The sequence below is a fragment of the Montipora capricornis genome, chromosome 1 (assembly GCF_036669925.1).
Source record: "Montipora capricornis isolate CH-2021 chromosome 1, ASM3666992v2, whole genome shotgun sequence".
Taxonomy (NCBI): Eukaryota; Metazoa; Cnidaria; class Anthozoa; order Scleractinia; family Acroporidae; genus Montipora; species Montipora capricornis.
The window spans coordinates 34912477-34919452 of NC_090883.1; the positions used below are offsets into that span (position 1 = coordinate 34912477).

General features: G+C 39.4%; 1 long non-coding RNA gene across 1 annotated transcript; it reads right to left on the bottom strand.

The window, feature by feature from the left end:
- Window positions 1–347: 347 nt before the first annotated feature.
- LOC138040274 (uncharacterized) lies at window positions 348–6490 on the bottom strand. The gene is made up of 3 exons (XR_011130683.1): window positions 6106–6490; window positions 5771–5854; window positions 348–1087 (listed from the first exon to the last, which is right to left on the bottom strand). It is a non-coding gene; the product is annotated as an uncharacterized lncRNA (long non-coding RNA).
- Between the last annotated feature and the right edge of the window lie 486 nt (window positions 6491–6976).

The following is a 6976-nucleotide window of genomic DNA, read 5'->3' on the forward strand; positions in this document are numbered from 1 at the left end:
AATAACTATTAGTATCCAAGAAGAAAATTGGCGGTAAACATTCATTTCTGAGAGATAATTAAGCTTCAATTTGAGAAAAAACGCCATACATTGCTTTGTATTTTAAATCTTATTCAGTGGCGGATCTAGGGGAGGGGCCCGGGCCCCCCCCCCCCCCCCTTATTTTGGCAAAAAGTATATATTCTAGTAAAAATTGAGGCTAAAATTTTTTTTGGGTTCACACAGTCTTAAAAACCGGCCCCCCAGCCCCCCCTCCTTCCTTAGCTCAAGTTCTGGATCCGCCACTGTTTTTACAAATATTATTCATGAATTGACAATAAAGTTTACAGTTACTTGTGGAAATACATTGTTCGTGGTTAGTCTTACGAAGCTCGTTTCATCAGAGACCTTTCTGCTTGGCAAACTCGTTGGGCATCACGCCCAAAGCAATCTTTGACACTCTTTGAAAAATGCGTGGCTACCTCCAATTTTCCTTTTGGATTTTAATAACACTTGTTAACAGAGACGGCGGAGAGTATTGTGTATTGGGGGGCAGAGGGGTGGGGGAGCGGGGGAGCTAACAAGCAAGTGCCGGAGACGTTAACTTGTAGGGGGTTCTGGGGGAATTCTCCTTCAGAAAATTTTGAAATCCTGAAGCTCAGAAATGCAACTTTCAGCATTCTCGACGAGATATCAAATAAATACACGTAGCACTTCCTTCCGGTTCTTTTCGCGTACACTTCGTAATCTGCGACTCCAGTGCTTACCATATGGCGGATAAAATGACTTTTCCCTTGAATATTTAGGCGGTCGAAATCTTACCCTAAATTGTAATGACAAGGGCGGTCTGGAGCTGTGAGTAGGCGTGGGATGTGTCACATATGGTTTAGGGGCCGACATATCTCTCCCTCAATGCCGTACCGGGAGGCGAGGTCGGTAGCAGAAAGCAGCGAAGGGCCAACTGCGTTCAAAAGCGATCGCACGGGCCGAAATCCCGGGATGACTCGTTTGGTACGACGCTCCAGCGCCACGTCTGGAGGTACTGCATTTTTCTCTCTTGTTCAAACATCCCGTCAGCGCATGCGTAAATGTTCTGGCTCTCCCATACCTGGTTTTTACAAGGAATTGAGATTTGAGTTGATTCTGCAGGCATAAACGTAACGTAAGAACCGTGCGTGTCTGGTCTTCACGAGACAGAGGTGAGAGATGGTTTCATGCAGACTGCGGGGACGCCTAAAATGCTTTCTCGCAAACGGCAAAAAAATCCAACATTTAATCTGCGTTGAATTATTTTGACTTTTGCATTTAAACTTGATTATGTAAGACTGTGTTCATTGACTATTTTACTCCTAAGAAACACATTTTTACTTTTCTTATAATTATGTAGATCAACAGTGGGTTCCTGGAAGTCTCATTTCTTCGATTAAACCATTAAGCTGTTTTCTTCCAAAGACTGGAAATGCTACGACTGCATGTGTAACGGTGTACGTGGGGTCATTTTTAATCTCGTCAACATTTTACTCCCTATACTCTTTAGGACTTTGTATAATTCTCTCATTGGTCTTTTTCAATATTTATGTGGGAAACAATGGAATGCAAGGCTGTCATTATTCTGGGGGAATAAGGACAGGATAAGAACTGAGAACAAACTAACTAACTTGGGTCTTTGTGGGGTCACTACCCAGTTTGTGAATCTCTTCAATAATTTACTCCCTATACTACCCAGCGAGCGGTTGGTTTCTTCTTCGCTTCCCGAGAGAGAAACCACTGTGAGCAACCGTTTGATTTTCCATCGAGCATGTGCGAAGTACGTCACACCCCACGTGATGTATTTGACATCACTTCGTCTTATTTAGCGAGAAATCACTACACAACAGGCTCGCCCAAAAGCAGCAGTTACGTAGCTGAACGCACGCACAAGCGCCAAAACAAGTTTACTAACTCTTCGACCCCTTAGCGGTTCAAATTTAATTCATTCGTCCTTGGCGCTAGACGGCGGCTCACTCAAAGGAACTAATGATTGTTCGCAGTGGTTTTTTCTGTTGGGAAGCGTGGGAGAAACCAACTGCTTGCAGGGTGTGTCAGTGGGGAAGTGAAATAAAGAAAAGTTGATATGGCAAATTGACCACTGTAAAGAAATTTGAAAGCTGGCGTTTCGAGCGTTAGCCCTTCTTCAGAGCTAAAATCTTTCCTGTCTGATTTGCGCTAGTGCAATAGAACTTCCGTTTGGGCGCCAAAATGAAGTCGCAAAGGACCTGGCGACGAATTAGTCTATTTATATAAAAAAACGTAACGTATTTAAATATTCGCCTTGCATGCAATCAAACGATCGACACACCCACAATGTAAAGAGCCGTGTTATAAAGTATGGATTGTCCAACAGAATTATAAGTAGAATTTTGGCTGCGAATATTTCAGTCTTTAAAGTGCAATTTCATATTTAAAACGCAAATCTTTTATTTGCTAGCGCTTTGCAGTTTGACTGTTGCCGATGACATTTCCCGTTGGCAACGAGTACAGAAATAAAACGCCGGGTTATCTATACATCGACTGTAGCCTTCAAATTTAAGTAACGCTTCGCTACGAAAGCGAGAATCACTGTCTTTCATAATGAAAAAAACAGTGATATTCTTCAGTCATTCCTTTGGCAATATAACCGTTGTATAATACAAGATTCATAAACATTTGTCTCAGATTTTCAATTAATTACATTTGAATAGTATACAACATTACCATCAAACGAAGATAATGGTATTATTTATTTGTACTGTTACCATATTAAAAATCTACAATTTATCTTAAAAGGAAATTACTCATTATGCAGAATTGCCCGTTTGCAAATCAAGCTGAATGTAAAGGAAATTTCTTTAAAATAATCGAAAGTAAGATCAGTAGCAATGCACAGGTTAATGTTGTAGAAAAAATTATTCACTGGACTTCTCCAAACTTGGTCACTACTCTAGCATAATGGTTTTCAATCTCAGATCAGTTATTTTTCCTAAAAGCATGTTGGGGTACAAGGGTGACATTTTACCATCGAGTCGATCTCTATCAAAGAGAGGAATGTTGGAGCTGCCATTGGTTAGTGGCCATTTTCTGTGCATGAAGTGCATGTGTTGACAACTTTCTGGCTGATTTCTGTATTATTTCTTGAAGCCACTTTTTCATAATTTGCGGTTCTCTGTGAGAAATTCGACTGTGTGCTCGGGACAAGACTTGAAACAGTTCCCGTTTTGGAACTACTTTCTTGTTGTTTCGTGTGAAGAGTTTGCCGTTGCTGTAAACCCATCTCCTTAGAGTTATCATCTGTTTTTCTATTTTGTTAATTGTTTCGACACAGATCGATCCTTGTTTCCTGAAATGCGGAGTTGCTTCTCGGTTTTTTCTTTCAAGAAATGTTTGGCCTTATTGTAATAATAACACAATCTTTTGTGCGTCTTTTGTCTTTAGGAGGCCTTTCAATTCCTCTATTTCTCTTACGCAGTTGCGTTGGCGTGACTCTGGTGTCGTATTGCACATTTGTGTTGACCGAGGGCTTGGGTGAATAATAAAATATTAGTATAAATACACAGGTGATTATACAAAATCGCGCGCTCTCATTGGCTCGCTATCTCAGATTATCAGCCGATAATCACCTCGACGAACAAAATGGCTGCCAGTAGTCGTTTTGCCACTGTAAGTGAAGATGATTTCGCGTTGAATGTTTTTTTTTTTCTCTTTTTTGAAATAATCACCTGTGTATTTATACTAAAACAATTATTCGCCTCAGGCTCAGTGATTATCGGTGAATATTCACCTCGACTTCGTCTCGGTGAATATTCACCGATAATCACTTCGCCTTCGGCGAATAATTGTTAATTAATTTATAAATTATTCTGAAAAATTTGCATGAATTGGTTGCGTGGTCAAGTAGGTCAATTAAGGAGTAGGCAACGGATCCAAGGGTAGGGAGTTCAACATCAAGTTCTGGTGAGTATACAGAAATGTCTTGAGGAATATGAAATGTCCATGAATAGTGTAGACGACGGCTAGATGTGTGAAGGAAGGGTTGGGTAGGATGAAGGTACTGGAGAGGATCAGGGAGGGGTAGGTGAGCAAAAGGTAGGAAAAGTTATTTTTAGACTTCCTAAAAAGACCCTAAAAAACCAAGCCCTTGTTTTTTTTTTTTTTTTTGACTACACCCCCCAAAAAAAGGAAAAATCCCTTTTTTAGACAGTTGATTAAAAAAAAAAAACAGTTTTAACTGGTTTGAAAAAAAATTCAAACCAAAAAAAAAAATAATAAACCGCAACATATATACTGTATATCATTATTTCTTTAGAAATAAGTGGGTAGGTAATTAGTTGTAGCAAGAGAAGATGAGGGGTCCTCTCATTTTCTCTTGGTTGTAATTAGCCCACGAAGTAATACTTTTTATACTAAATTGTTGTTTCACCGCTGTATTCCTTATGTAAATTTTAATATCCTTTGGGTCACCTACTGGATTGGTTTTCCCGAACTATTTAGGTGTCCCAAACTTTCGCACAATTGTTGTATTTCAGCATGATCTGTGATTACGTTGTTTTTAGATCTTGTAACTGGCTCTACCTAATATTTGTGCGATTTAAAATAAAAATTGACTTGACTTGATTTGACTTCGGACTTGACTTGACAAAGGATGACTTAGCCAACCATTCAAGTCTATTCATCATTCAGAAAACTGCGTAAAACTGTCTTGTAAACAATTTTTTATGCACGGGCCAGCTGAACAAAGTAGAAGTGCCGGATCTAACCAGCAAATAATTTGTAGACTAAAAACAAAACAGTAATTCAAGGCTGGTTGCACGGGTGATGAGGCGATATATATACATTTTTGTTTTTCCAGTATTTCGTTAGGCGCGGCCTGACTTCTTCAGGGAGTTAAAAGGTTGCGGTTTTTCTTTCCAACAGTTTATCAACAATCGAGTAAAGTCAGCTCTTGAGAAATTAAACATTAGGCCCCAGTTGTTCGATGAGTGAGATAGCGCTATCCGCTGGATAAATCACTATCCAGTAGATAAGTCATAGAGTGGTTTTCAATTGAGTGTCGAAAGAAATTAGCGAATTACTTTGGTTTTGCATTGCTTCACTCCGTGATTAGTTCAAAGTTCTCGCTCCATTTTTTCAACCAATCAGAAGTGGATTTTACTTTACTTTTACTGTGTACTTTTTTATTTTACTTTACTTTACTTAGTGAAACCAAAACCAATCGTGGCTCGCGCGTGCACATTTTCCCGCGCTTTGTGTCGGCTACCTGTAATTACTTCGAGTTTTGATTGGTTTACTGGATTGTCTCCGTCCTTTTTGATTGGCCAAAGTAATTATTTTGGTTTTGGTTTTACGACACTCGATTGAAAACCGCTCTACTTCACTCAGTGATTGATTCAAAGTTCTCACGGCATTTTTTCGACCAATTACAAGTGAAACCCAAACCAATCGTGGTTTGCGCGCGCACATTTTCCCGCGCTTTGTGTCGGCTACATGTAATTACTTCGAGTTTTGATTGGCCAAAGTAATCATTTTGGTTTTGGTTTTACGACACTCGATTGAAAACCGCTCTACTTCACTCAGTGATTGATTCAAAGTTCTCACGGCATTTTTTCGACCAATTACAAGTGAAACCAAAACCAATCGTGGTTTGCGCGCGCACATTTTCCCGCGCTTTGTGTCGGCTACATGTAATTACTTCGAGTTTTGATTGGCCAAAGTAATCATTTTGGTTTTGGTTTTTCCGACACTCGATCTAGCGTTACCCACCTTTTGAACTACTTACGCTAGAAAAGCATCTGGTTATGATTACATCACTCGTAAAATCACGAGACTGGAAGCAAGCGGCATAGCAGATTCCTTGACAAAGCTGTACAATGAGAGTATTCAAATAGGTGAAAACGGTGAGGGAAACTTATGGAAGCCAGTTTATAAAAAGGAAGATCAGTGTCACAAAAACTACTACCGACCAATAATATTGCTTCCTATTGTGGTACTGAGGTGTATGAACGACTACCAAATACACGAGTAAACGCTTTCTTTGACTCCATTCTTTAACGCCGTTAAAAGCCTGACACTTCATCAGTCCACGACATTCGTCATGCCTTGAAATGAACTCACCTGTTTAGATGCATCCGGGCGCAGGCTCTGGTCAATCACCAAGCTACATTGGCCTCCGGGCGAGAAAGTAAACCAAACACAAAGCGAATTGAAAAGAAATGTGACAACAAAAGAAAAGTTGCTTCCAGCATCTTTGCCATATAATATAAAAGCCTGACTTTTCCTCCTATAATCAAATAAGCCGGCCGAGTTGAAACAGCTAGAATATCACGATCGATGGTCCTTTCTTTCAACAATAGAACGTAGCAAAAACATGTACACCTTATTGAATTGTTTTATGAATGGCGTAGTATTTTTCAGAGCCCCGAAAGGGCGACCGAGGGAAAATACGAACAACGAGCAAAATGTCCACACTTATTATATGTTAAACCTTCCACTCAGGGATTTTAACTATTACGCCACTAACTAGTATTTGGCTTCTTCCTGTATTGACTGAGAATCATATCGATTGCATAATAAGGCGTGTGCGAATGACGAAAACAACTGACAAAATCATTCAAATGTCTTAATTTTATTGTATAGACATTGGCCTCGGGACGTTGGAAAGAAATGTGACAACAAAAGAAACGTTGCTTCCAGAATTTTTGCCATTAAATATAAAAGCATCACCCTTTTTTCTCCTATAATCAACTAAGCCGGCAGGTTTGAAACAGAATATCAAGATAGAACGTACCATAAACATATTCACCTTAATTACTTCAAAACATGTGTATATATTCGGTAAATTCGTTAGATCTCCAAATAAACCTGATGAAGGCTGGTATTGGCCAGCCGAAATATCGTTTAAAAATACAATTTCGCGTTGTTTTTAATATCAGTCGTGCAATGGTCTACTTTACTTTCATCGATATTTTTTAATCAATTTTGACTG